Source organism: Protopterus annectens, chromosome 6.part0, assembly GCF_019279795.1.
Source record: "Protopterus annectens isolate FY-2018-M chromosome 6.part0, PAN1.0, whole genome shotgun sequence".
In the NCBI taxonomy this organism is placed as follows: domain Eukaryota; kingdom Metazoa; phylum Chordata; order Ceratodontiformes; family Protopteridae; genus Protopterus; species Protopterus annectens.
The window spans coordinates 421,090,584-421,105,124 of record NC_056737.1 but is presented as its reverse complement, the minus strand read 5'-3'; the positions used below and the strand labels follow the sequence as shown (position 1 = coordinate 421,105,124).

At 36.5% G+C, this 14,541-nt stretch overlaps 1 protein-coding gene across 1 annotated transcript in view; it reads right to left on the bottom strand.

The window, feature by feature from the left end:
* Positions 1-14,541, bottom strand: part of PACS2 (phosphofurin acidic cluster sorting protein 2) — a 1,734,969-nt gene that overhangs the window by 789,956 nt on the left and 930,472 nt on the right. The gene's annotated exons all lie outside the window — the stretch shown is intronic.

Below are 14,541 nucleotides of genomic sequence, written 5' to 3'. Positions count from 1 at the left end.
TCCTCATTTCCACTGTCCCTCATATTCTGCTGAATAGCCATCCTAAAATACTTTATCAAATGTACATACTCAGTTCTTTCCAAATGTTTTCCTGTAGTACTGCATTCTGCATTTCTTACATAATTATTTGTTCCTTTTTGTCTATACCTGTGAGGCCATTCACATTTCAAGATAAGGAACGTGTTGCCATTATTTCCACCTATTATGTATGACAGCTTTTTAAAATGTCAATTTATAGTTTTTGTGATACATGCATCCACTAATATTTGGCAGATTGATCCTTTATACATTTTTTTCTCAACACTGGTACCTATGCCACATTTTATAAGACTGTTTAAATGAAAACCCTCAAACACACACACACACACACACACACACACACACACACACACACACACACACACACACACACACACACTCAAACACACACACGAAAACCCCCATAACCTGTTAACTTAATATAAAAACACAAAACTATGTAACAACTTCAAAGAATGAAGTTTAATCCTCCTAATAAGAACTGTCCCAGATAGACAGCTGCAAATACAGGCCTTAATTAACCTAAAGCTAAGGTTATCCATGCTAAGATGCATGTTACTGCCTGTACTTCTACTTACTCTAACTGCTGTCTGTTCTTTATTTTTATTCTCCTTCCAGATGTGAAACACACCTCAAATGCTTTCATAAAACAAGCCTGGAATAAATCATTGCTTTAGCTGTCTTCTAAGCTTGTCTCCATGTAAACCTTAGAGAAAAGAAAATGTAGCCCTCAGGTGCAAACTTCTAAAGCCAAGCTGAAACATTTTTTGCTAAAGAACTTTTCATTATCTTCAGTGTTCTCTTAGTTTCTAGCCTCTCCTTAAAACTTATTAGATTAAGCTAAGGGTCTTAATCCAGACATTACCCTATGCAAAAGTAAGAGAAAACATAGCAGCAATGCATACATTATCATCTGTGCATTTCTGCACCCCATCCCCACCTCAAAACCCCCAAATTACAGTCTATTAACTTAAGTATGCTTTTGTCTAGCCTTTTTTCTCCTTTTTGCTTGGTAATGCCTACATTTTTAATACTAAAAAAATAAAAAATGCATCTGTTTACTTTAGTAGCTTTATCACATACAGTAACTGAAAATACTTTACTATAAAACAATCATGAAAAGTTTCATAGAAATATTGTTAAAAATAGAAATTGTTTTACTTACAGCTACCTTTTTCCTTTCTCTTCCACTCTCCTCAGTGTACTTTCAAACACTAATGACATTAAGTAAAGGGTATTTTTCCATTATCGGGGCAACAGTTACGCAATGATCGCAAAGCTGTTAGACCTGAAGTTCCAAAATAATTTTGAGAAATATGAACACCAGGAGCCCCCCACACGTCTATAGCATTATGAAATAAACAAAGCTGAACTGTTAAAAGGTGATCCCCTTTTATAGTGTCTGCTTCAAATTAAGCAGGAGCCGTGGAATGGTAAAATGTTTTCCCCCGTGTTTTTTATTCCTTGTGATTTATTTTGGGTATATATTGCAGCTTGTAAGCCTGGAAGAGTGCAGTTACAGATGTATACTGCTGCCCCGTTAACGTCACATTTAAATTGCATCCTTTTGGTTGTCAGTCGTATGAGTTGGTACTGTGCTTTACCTGTTTATCTTCAGTAAGATTTATAACTTTGGTCACATTTCAGTTGCATCCCGAGTTCGCTGACAAATCTAAAGAAATACGCTGCAGAACTTGAAACTCTTCAGTGTGAATACCCACTTTTGAATGATACAATTTAAATGTGACCAAACTTTAACATCTTACTGAAGATAAAACAGCTAAAGCACAGTACCCACTCAGACAGCTGTCAAGCAAACTCGTTCTAATACCATTAACTATTTAAAGGGACTCCAACTGCTCATGACATCTGTTGCCCCGATAACGGAAAAGTACCAAGTAAAGCAAATATTTTTCAGTTCACCACAAGTTTAAAAAATACAACAAAAGTCCACTCTTTCTACTTTTTCTTGTACAGCTGTATTTCACAATGCAATTAATGCTTTGCAGTCTCATTTATTCACTAATTTTTGTGTTGCTGGTCTTCCAGTCTCATTTATTCACTAATTTTTGTGTTGCTGGTCTTCTTCCTGTTCATCTTCACCTCCCAACTTCAGACTCTGGTTCAATTCCAAGGTTCTCCCAATCTGTCTAGTCAGCTTCTCTGCTTTTCTCTCTCTCAAGCATTTTCTTTTAGAACAATGGAAAAGGTTTGATTTGCAATGTCTCTCCATGTGCTTTGTTATCAGAAGAACGAGGAGTAGAGTCGCTTTCTGCTTGATGGCTCACTTTTGTCAGACAGACAAAAAAACTTTCATACTTCCTCCTCAGCCTGTTATGCATAAAAAAATGACTTTAACCCTCCAGGAAAAAATATTCTAGAGACAGGATACAGCAGCTTGAATCTCACCTTTCTCTTGACATTCCCTGATTGCTGGAAAAAGTTTTCTTTGCCTGGTGTACAGTGAACAATCATTTTTCACAACCACTCTACTGCCTCTAATTTAACTCTTTGCAATTTTGCCACAGTTTTGTCAATATCAACTCATTCTGCTGGTATGTTTTCATCTTTACTAATAACGTCTTGCTGCTTTCCTATGGCCAGGTTTGGAGCATACATATAGTGCACCCTTTAAATTAATAGTTCCTGCTGTGGAATAGCAGTCCAGTTGCTTATCTGTGCCTTCATAAAATTAATAGTCTGTTCCTTCTAGTTTCTCTGGTAAAGCAGAAAATCTCATAAGTTTTATGTGCTCTATCCTCTAATTCTACAATTTTTTGAAACATCATGCTCAGCTACCTTTACTTCATTTAGTCTGTTTTTGTGCAGTTTTATCAGCTCATCTGAATATCTGTTTAAAGCTTCTTCCATTTTTTGCAGTCTTTTGTTATCTGAATTAATATACTCTTTCAATATTTTATTTGAATCAGCTCTGAGCAAATTTGACTTACTCTTCCTCTAGATTACTGGAAAATCATAATTTAGCATAGTTTTCTACGCAGCCTAATTTAACAATGTACATCACATAACTTGTGCTAACGCTACATCCAACAATCAAGACTCCACACTGCCATAAAAAAATCCCCCAAAATATACATTATTCTACTGGAGGCATTTTAAAATATTGATATGAAATTAACAGGTGCAGGAGCACACAAATGAAGTACTAAACACTTATGAAAAAGTACCTCCCAAAACAGCACTAAAAATTTGCCATTATTTTGATGTACTTTAACATAGATCTTATTAAGCAAACACTCAACTGACTAGTAAATCTATTCTGATATATTTAACAGCATTCAATCATATTTTTGGTATACAAGACAGCAACATTACTAAAATACATACAAGTTACTTATATTAACAACCAACCACTTGCAAAAGGAGCATCATAATCTTGAGCATTTGCAACACAAACTTACATTTCCATCTTGAAAACGCATTCTACTATATATAACAAGACCATAAGTTCCAGCTCCATTATGGTGTGCATACTACAAGCTTTAACTGCCATTCTATTAGTGTGTTCTGACAACTGTCTTTGTTTCAGCTTATCTCCCTTTAAACTCAATGTAGAGTACAAACTCAAAGAAATAAAAAAAAAACATGATTCTAACTATTCAAAAGTAACACCATTCTGAAATATTACAATGCACCTCAAAATTCAGATCCTACACTCATATTAATATACAAATTAACTAGAAGTATAATGCACCAAACATTTAACAAAAGCCCACTCATTCGACTTGGTTAGAATTACCTACCAAAACTATCAATGAAATATCAACACACTATACCATATCAGTAGTTAAACTGCATAATTTTGTTTTAAATACCATCACAAGCCATGCTTAAACAATGTTATCATAGCTCTGTAGTCAACCTCATTTAATCCTTTAGGAAGTATAAAACTTCCTTTAACATGATCCCCATTCAATCCACCATACAAATCAGTAAAATACTAACAACAAATTCACACCATCACAAAAGCATTCAACAATGCAGTAAGCCATGTGATTAAGCCTGAAGGAAGTATAAAAATTCTTTTAAAATGCCCCTTAATTCATGTTGGTGTCACAACTGCACACTTTCTGTACAATAACTCAACAGATCAGTCTACAGCAATAAAGTAACCCTTAGGATAGAAGTCTGGTGAGATCCTGGTCATGTTACTACATTACCATTCTGCCCTCACAGCTTAACAACCACCACCACTAAACCACAGTTTCATATAAAGTATAAAAAAAAATCACATTAATTGTACCTTTGAAGTTCTTTGCAATCATCATACACACAAAAAGACATCTCTCCTGACCCCACTTCCTAACAATTACTAATGTTAATGTCCAAGAGTTACTCGACTGAATACTGGATTACTTCTTACCAATGCATATCTATCAAGATACAGGCCACTACTGTCTAACCTTTTCTGTTTGGACTCGGGCTCCCAATCCTCCACAATTTCTCAGCCACCAATAAAACCTTTCCTCAGGATGTAAAACCACTGACTCTTTAGTCATTCAGTCCAAAGTAGGTGGACTCCCTTGCAAACTGTCTACTGGTGACTGGGTACATATTTGAATTACTGAATGAAAAAAGTACTTTTAACATTGCTGAGAAACCCCAGTTGCACTTTAACTTACACCATCTGCACTCCCCCATCACAGCCAAAAAAACCCAGCCCTTTGCTGCACAGTAGTCTGTAAGAAATCATTGTACACCACTAACAGTCCTTCCTTTTCCAGCACTGTTTTTTTAGGGTTTCAAAACTCTGGCAGAAACTAATGTTTTTCATACCATGTACTGAACTGCACCAGAATCCTTCTCAGTTGATCATACACCCAGTCTGCAGCAGACAACAGAAATCTGTAAGCGTTCTCAAAGCTCAGTGACCTCTTCAAACCACCGAGTCTATTGGCCATCTTTATTTTATCAAAATGTCAGCAGTCAAATCTTTCTTTACTTTCCAGTACACACCTGAGCCTCAAAAGGGATCTTCCCTTACCTTAACTTGTAAAGTCACCAACTCTGCTCGATGTACACAAACTGTTTAACCACAATGACTAATTCCATAACTTCACCACTGCCTGGTGCAATGATAACAAACCTCACTGGAACTGCTACCAAACATCTCAAACTGGTTAACACGCTGTCTTAACCCTGAGACCACTTTCATCTGCTGCCATAAAGCTTCCAGGACACTATACAAGTTTATTTTCCAAAGCCACATGACATACTGATGATTGCTTTTTTAACCTGACAGGAGCACAACATCCATGAGGTGGCCCCTGCATCTCTTTTAAACCTGTAAAGACACCTCTTCACTTTTTCTGAATTCTGCTAATAGTAATGTGCAAATAACAAATGCCACTTTTTAAAAAAAATGTGGTTCGTACACCCATTAAGTGCAAAAAAAAAAAAATAAATCACTATAACCTGAAAATGTCTGAAAAGATGCACTTATGCATTGTGAACTCCTGTGCAGACTATTCACTGATACTTAATCTGTAATCTGACCTTTTAATGTCCTGCATTTCTGAAATTTATAACACCCAGTTATGTACCTCAGCTCTGAGGGCTGAATTAAACAATTCTTATCTCTTACAGTACTGATCACATTAGATCTTAAACAGACCAGCAGCATTAGTTGTGTGGCTACCTTGTCCCATTCCAGCTGGCAGTGCCTGAAAGGCAGACAACACACAGTTTATTCTTCTGTAACTTTACTGCAGTACTGAATTTGCTGGATTCAGTACCTGTGATTAAGTACATTAAATGCGAGAAATTTACTTTAACCCAACAAGAAATTGAAAAAAAAATTTTTTTTGTTCAATTAAAATATTTTCTTGCTTATTCTTGTCACTATACAACTACTGTCCTGTCTGCTGGCAGTCAGGAATGTGACAACTAATAAACTGAATGCCAACAGATGTTAATCGGGAAAAAATCTGACTAGAACCAAGTGGGTAATATGCAGGAATACCATGTAAAAATAAACAATCATTACAAATAATAGACTTCCACTAGCAGGGTGCAATATAAAGATGAAGTTTCTTTGAAAGTGTAATTTCAAGGTAGTGTTGTTATAACTTAATGACTAAAAAAGAAAACCAACACAAGGCTGTAACTCAAACAGCTGCACTCTGGTGAGCCATTCATACATTTGCCTCTCCCATCCTGCCTTGCAGATCACCCCACATTATTCCACGAGCCTCTCCTTTCCAAATGATTAGGCCTTCAGTAACTACACTTGGTGGGAATAGGAGTTGAAAAGAAAAGTAGCTATTCATCTTGCAAGTGTACTGATTTTTTTTAAACTCTTTACATTATTATAATAAGCTATCACATTACACTTAGTCATTTCTTAACAATAATTTCAGCACATACGAAGAAGCATACCTCTGAGCTATACAGATTTTTGCAGAATGCAAATTTTTGTCTTACATTTTTGGTTTGTTTTTCATAAAATTGTGGTTTTCTGGCAAATTAGTGGCAAATCATTACAGACTGAAGTTAGCAAATAATGACAGACATTTGAGTTTCAGACTTCATGCCCTTCAGAAAATTCATGCTAATGTAAAACCTGTTATTCTATCAACTTTCTAGGTTTGTAAGAACAATATTTAAAAATTGTCCCTATTTTTGGGCCTTTGTCCCACTTTTATAAATGGCTTTGTCTAGATTTCTCGCTCTAAGAAGTTGAGGGGTATGCTAAATAGCTTTCTACATATCACATATATTTTTGGTAACTGGGTAAAAGGTCTGAAGACCTTTCTCAATCAAGACGCCAGTATTAAGGGAGGACTTCCAAGAGTGTTGCACACTGAGTAACAACTTAATTCTAGCTCTCCCAGTGTGAAAACAGAAACTCAGCAGAAGGCCAATGGACTTTTGTCTTTCTGGGTAATTTTCAGTAACTGGCTAGTAAATGCACTGCCTAGATGCCAGGAAAAAAATAGAGGATGTGAAGGAAAATCAGCTACAAAAAGTGAGGTAAAAACACTGACTGAGAAAAGTACTGCAGCTTTTCAGCAAAAAGCAGTGCAAGTTCCAGGCATGACTTCCTGTAATCTAGAGGAAAGCATAAGACAACTGCACATAGACTGGTTTAAAATAAATGAAACACTGATGGAGTATATCAAAGAGTATATTAATTCAGATAACAAAAGGTTGGAAAAAATGGAAGAAGCTTTAAACAGACATTCAGATGAGGTGATAAAACTGCAAAAATCAGAGGTCAAAGTGAAGAAAAGGCTAGCTGAATATGAGACTGCTCAAGAAGAGATGTTTTAAAAAATAATAGAATTGGGGGATAGAGCACGTAAAGAAAACCTAAGAGTTTCAGCTGTACCAGAGAAGCTGGAAGGAATAGACTGTATGAATCTTATGAAAGCACAAATAAGCAACTGGACTGGTATTCCACAGCCGGACTTGTTAACTGAAAGGGCACAATGTGTGTATGCTTGAAACCTGGCTATGAGAAAGCAGCCTAGACCTTTAATAGTAAAGGTGCAATCCTACCAGCAGGAGGAGCTGATTCTGACAAAACCATAGCAAAAGGAGAAAATACTAAAAGTGGTAGACATCAGAGTATCTGTGGAAAATGATTACTGATTGTACAACAGGCAGATGAAGAGAAAATTTATTTCACTATTCTGGGAATGTCGAGAAGAAGGCATGATATTCAAGTTGCTGAACCCAGCTATCTTCAAAATATTCTTCCCTGGAGGGTCAAAATCATTTTTGATGAAGTACATGCTAAGGAGGACATACAAAAGTTTGTCCAACAAAAAGTAGATTCTGCTTCTTGTTCTTTTGGTAATAACACAGAGAGACTGTGTCAGTAAAGCATCTTCCAATGTTTCAACGGAAAATGCTGGAGAGAAGGAAGGGAGCACAAGAGTTGACTAGAAGAATCAAGAGTACATTGGAAATGAAGCCGAGACAGGATTTGGAGATGGAATCAAACAGAACAGGAATAAAACCAGTCACTTGGAAGTTGAAAAATGTGGGATTACAAAGCAATAATTATATTTGTGAAATATGACTGAACAATAAAGTATGGAAATATTGGACTTTTTCGGACTTAGTTGGACTTGTGGGGGACTCTAAAGTCTATGCCCTACTTCATGTTATTAATGTTCAGAAAAATACTTGGGGGAGGGGAAGAGGAGGGAGAAAGTTAACTAGGTAAAATAAATGTTTTTCTTAATAGTGTATGATTTTCTTTGATGCTATAAGTAATGTTTCCAAAGTTGCCTTTTTTTTGTAACTGTAATGTGGACACTAGTGGAAACGTGTTCCTGTTTTTTTTTCTCCTATCTCTCTCTCTTTCTCCTGGTTCAGCTTTAAGAAATGTAGGCACTGCAATGTATTAAAAAAAAAAAAGATGAAGAAAAATGTCTGGTTAAAAGAGCATGACAAAAGAAAAATTAATGTGCTTTTTCTCATTCTTGCATGAGAAAATGAATGGATTAAGGCCCTTAGCTTGACCTAGTAAAACGTTTTAAGAGAAAGCAAGTACATTATAGTAACTAAATGTATGCTTAGCAGCAATTCCTGGTCCTCATGTCTCCATGGAGACAAGGAGACTTAAATTGGCTACAATCTGATAAAGAGAAATAGGCCATGAAAAAAAAAGAGAAATTGGCTAGGAGGTTATGTTCTCTGGAAGCATTCATGTGTTTTCCCAGCTGTCAGAGCTATAAAAATAAGACAAAACTAGACAGAACTTAGTAGAAGCACACACTGTACCATGTATCGTAGAATAGATAAACTTTTAGGTTGACTCAAGTCTGAGAGTGTGGCTGTCAATTTGGGAAATGTGTACCTATTAGGAGGGCACAACTTCAATATTTGAAGATGTACATAGTTTTGTGTGTTAGTATTAAATTAATAGGTTTTAGGTGTGCTTGTTTTTGTTTTGTTTTTTTTTTTATTTGACGACTTTCAATAAAACAAAAACGTTTTGTAAGATGTGACATAGGCGCAAATGGCTATGACAAGAAACAACTGTATAAAAGTTCAACCTGCCAAACAGTGTATTTATGTAACACAAAAGCTGGAACTAGACATTTAACAAAAAAGCTGTAATACATAAAAGGTAGGAATAATAACGTTTTAATACAATGATGCTTTCTGTAATGTCTTCAAATGTCAATGGTTTTGCAGATAAATACAAAAAAGAAAGAGCAGTGAACTATATTTAAAAATGAAGTGTGCAAATAGCTATGTTACAGGGGATACACTTGGAAAGAACTGAACATGTGAATTTGATAAAGAAAGGTTTTCATGATGGTTATTCAATTGAATACTTGGGACAAAGGAAAAGAGGAATACTTATGTTAATTGCTAAAGCAGCTCCAATAGTGATAGTAGAAGAAAAAAAAAAAGATAACAATGGTAGATTTGTAGTATTAAGGGGTTACTGGCAAGAGAGGAGGATTATACTCGCATGTACTTATATTCCACCTAAAACTGCCATAACTGAGCTTAAGAAAATTCTGGGAGAAATAATAAGCTTTCAGCAAGGATCATTATTTATAGGTGGGAACTGGAATTTGATTTGCAGCAGTGAAGATGTGTCTGGGGGGTGCACAGAAGGAAAGTATACAAAAGGAGGGTAGACGTTTGAAGAAATTTATGAAAATATTTGGCATGGAAGATGAAGCACAGAAGCTAGAGATGAGGAGAGAGTCCAACTGGGCATTCCTAGACTTGGCGAAAGCATATGACAAGGTCCCAAGAAAACTGATCTGGGCAGAAGTGTGGTGGTTTGAAGTCCAGGAAACATTGGTAGAATTAGTACATGCTATGTATAAGGATCCAATGACTCAAGTACAGACGGTGTGTATGGCCTCACAGAGGGGTTCCCAGTGGGTGTACATCAGGGTTTAGCTCTGAGCCCACGGCTGTTCATACTCATGATGGACTACATTAGCAAACAGGTTGGACAGGATGGCTCAACAAAGCTGCTGTATGCAGACGATGTGGCAGTACAGGCAGACTCTGAGCTAGAACTTCAGCAAAGGCTACGAGAATGGAATGCAAATTTGAAGGCACATGGGATGAAACTAAGCACAGATAAGATGGTGGTAATGGCAGCAAATTGGGGAAATCAGAAGAAGCTGAGAATAGAGATAGAAGTGAAGATAGTGGAAGAGTTATACAGCTTCAAGTATCTGGGAGGAGTAGTTGCGGAGAAGGGTAGTCTGAATGAAGAGGTCAAAGCTACAATCAGAGGGGCTGCAGTCAATTGGCATAGAGTATCAGGTATAGTCTATGACAGAAGAATGTCAAAGACACTGAAAAGTAAGGTGTACAAGACAGTGGTGCGACCAGCACTACTGTATGGTACAGAAACCTGGGCAGTAAAGGCAGAACAGTTGAAGAAGCTAGAAGTGATGGAAATGAAGGGCCTGAGAAATGTGATAGGATGCACACTGTGGGACAGACGAAGAAATGAGGACATAAGAGCAGAAGCCAAAGTAGCTCCAATTGCAGAAAATATCAAAGAGAACAGATTATGGTGGTTTGGGCACATGTGTAGAAAAGCAGAAGACAATCTGGTGAGGAAGATTTGGGACAGACAGGAAGAAGGTAAGAGGAAGCGAGGATGTCCAGTAAAGAGGTGGATGGATTTTGTGAAAGCAGATCTGCGACAGTCAGGCATGAGTGTTGAAGAAGACGGGAGTGTGACACTGAATCGGGAAAGCTGGCAACAGTTAACATGATACCCCAACCCCATGTAGAAAAATAGGAAAAAGTGGGATGATGATGATAATGATTTGGCATGGAAGATATGAATTCCATACTAAGAGTTCAGAGTAAATTTACATATTATTCCCCAAGATATAAAAACTGGGCTAGGCTAGACAATTTACATTTCATAAGAACATACATTTAATTGAAGGTCTTGATATGTACCCAATAACTATTTCAGATCATGGGTCAATAACAACTAAAATAAAAAACAGGGTAATGAAATAAAATGAGACAATGACGCTTTCCCATCTATCTGTTGAAAAGAGAGAAATGTAAGGAAGTGGAAATTATTCAGAAGCTATTACAGCAGACAGAAATTTCATCTGAAAATATAGCTAGGGAGTGGGATAAAATTAAAGTGGAATTTTAAAATAGGGTGGAAATAAAAGAAAGAGAGGTATGGTTAAGAAGTAACAAGAATTATTTAGAGGGGCTGACAAATGTTAAAGTACTGCAGAATGGATGAACATCACAGAACAAGAGGAGGAGTGACTGCAGAATGCTAAACAGAAAGTAAGGGATTACCTCGAACATATGCATAAGTTTAGAAAGACTGCTGTTAAGCAACTGTTTTTGATATCTCTAGAGCACAAAAACTTTTAGCACAATGACTCAGGCAACAGAAAGTAGAAAGGGCTGTCAATATGTTTAGGGAGCCTATAACTAGGTAAAGAAATCCTGTAGAAGTATTAGAAATATTTAGGAAATTCTATGAAAGTCTGTATAAAGCAGAAAAATACAGAAATCAAGAAAAGGTGCAAATAGAAATGATTATGGAATAATTAAATATGCCAAGGTTAGAGAATTACTAACAGTTAGGATTGGAGGAGATCAGATCAAACTGGTGATGCATAACCAATCTACAGGAATGTCCCCAGGAACAGATGGTATATTCCTGTGGAAGTTTGGAAGCTAGGAGGGGAAAAAAGTGATAAAGATCTGGAAGGTTTTGTTTAACACTATTTTAAGAGGAGAAGGACCAACATCCTGGAAGAAAGCAGTGATAGCTGTAATACCCAAAGTGGGTAAAGACCCATCAGATTCAGCTTCGTACAGGCCCATTCCAATACTAAACCATGATTATAAAGTGTTTATGTCTATAATGGCTAAAGAAATGGCAAAACTGAGGCTACAACTGACAGAAATGGATCAATGTGGTTTTGTAGAGGGAAGGAAAACATTCAACAACATTAACAGAACACTGCTGATCCCAAGGGAAGCAGAATGTAAGAAAATATCACTACTGTTGGTGGGTCCTGATGCAGAGAAAGCATTTGACAGAGTAAGCTGGGACTTTATGAGCAGGGCAATGGAAGCATTTGCATTCCCTAATAACATTATAAGGTTGATTAGGAGGATATATAAGGGATTGGATGTGAAAATTAAAGTTGGTGGAGTCCTCTCTGATGACTTCTGCTTGAGCAAAGGAATCAGGCAGGGGTCTCCACTTTCCCCTTTGTTATTTGCATTATATTTAGAACCACTGGGAAAGAAAATAAGGGACCTAGAAATTCAAGGATATAATTGCTATGGTAGTCAAGACAAGCTGGCTCTATTTGCAGATGATATTTTATACCTGACAATACCAGAAAAGGACATTACAGTGTTGTAAAACATATTCAGACATTTTCAAATCTTTTTGGGATACAAAATTAATGAAGCTAAAACAAAGGGATTAGTGTTAAATTATGTACCCACACATGAACTGGTTCAGCAATATCCAGATTAATGGGGACCTGATAAAACGAAGTATTTAGGAAAATGGATTAAAAATAATTCTAAGGAGATGTGGGTCGAGACTAAAAAGATAATACAAAAACTGAGACACTGGAAGCTCTACTATATGGATATGTATGCTAAGATAAAAGCAGTTAAAATATTTTAGTTCCTTTAGTCTTATAGACAGGACAAGCATATTTTTATCAACCAGAGGACATGTTGTGGATGACAATAAAGAGCTGAAGGATTTTATCTGGGAGGGAAAGACAGCAAGAGTTAAGTGGGATAAGCTGATTCTTCCAATAGAACAGGGCGGCTTGGGATTACCTGATTTGAAGGAGTATTTCAGAGCAACACAGTTAAGGCAAAAGCAGAAACCTATAATTCAAAGTGGAAAGGGATGATGATGAAAGGGAGGGGAGCTCAAGAAACCAGGACAGACTGGTATTTTGGATGCACATCTTTAATGAGAATAACAATAATCATAAAGATTACATTCATAAAGTGACAGAACGTATTCTAAGAACTAAGCCAACACAGAAATGGAGAAACAATATGGATGACTGCAATTAGGAATACAGACAATAGGCAAGAGGGGGCTGGAATTTATTGGAGAAAGCTGGCAAAGGAACCAAGGTATTGGGAGAAAATAACTAGAGAGGGAAAGGTAATAGAATGGGAATATGCCAAGAATTTATTTGGACTGCAGGTTAAAGACTGCCTTCCCTTATCAAGGCTTGATATCAGAGTATAAGCAAAGAGAAAGAAATGGGGGGGGGGGGGTCCTAAACGAAAGACCAGCACTGATGGAGTTTTTAGTAGAATCTAGAACAGAAGCTGCTGTTAAAAAAGGGTTAATTAGTACAGTATATAAAATATTGCATGATAACTATAGGAATCAATCAGAGGAGGTTAGAAAAGATTGGAAAGAGAGATTGGATAAGCAATTCACAAAGAAACAATAGGGGGGTGTATGTATGTCTCCCAAACATGCAACAAAATCTAGAAGATTTAGGACTTTTGCTTGGAAATGTTTACATAGATATTTTATACCCAAAGTAGACTCCAGAGAATTTTTCCTCAGGTGGACAGTATATGTTGGAGGTGTGATGGGGAAGAAAGCGGTAACTGGGAACATTTTCTGGGAGTGCAATGAGTTTGCAGACTTTAAAGATTCCCTGCAGACTGCTCTGTTGGAGATCCTGAGTGAACAAATTGGTTTAACTGGGTAAATGATTTTTTCTGAGCTATGATACAGAATCAGAATTACCTAAACATAGTAAGACCTTACAGAGTCTAATTATGGTGGCTGCTAAAAAAGCAATTACTAGAAAATGGAAATCAAAGTCTAAGCCAACTGTATTCAATGTAGTGAATATAGTAACAGATAAAACAACTGTAACTGGGATCTTTAAAAAAGTGCTGGAGCAAGTTATGTAAGAAAAATGGGAAATGTGGGAACAATACATACAGGGGAGGAATGAAGTTTAAAAAAAGGCAGAACTTGAATGAGCTATGTCATGTTTGACTGGCAATGACTGGATAGATTATAAGTGATGTATAATGCTTGCAGCTAGGATTGTGTCAATATGGTTTGTGATGTAAAATGCTTGCAGGTGGGATTGTGTCACTATGGTTTGTTTTCATTTATATAAATGTATGACTGCCTGTGTCGCAAGTGATAATTTAATAAAGATGCTTCTTGTTTTTTTAAAAAAAAAAGACTCTGGTGTTAAGGCAGAACACTTTATACAGTACAGAGTAATAACCCAATATATAGTGCTATCACTATATATTTACTGATTAATGTACTTTATGAACAAAACATGAATCATACAGCTATATACCCAAATTTGTAAAGTAATATTAAAAGCAAGATATCCTTGTTTTTGATTACTGTGGTCAAGGGCTCATAAATAGTAAGGTAGGGAAATTAAGCAATATGTTGACAGACCAATGGAAAAAGTCCTTGGAAGAAATAAGCTGCAATGAGAATTAAGTATAAAACCAGCCAAAGTA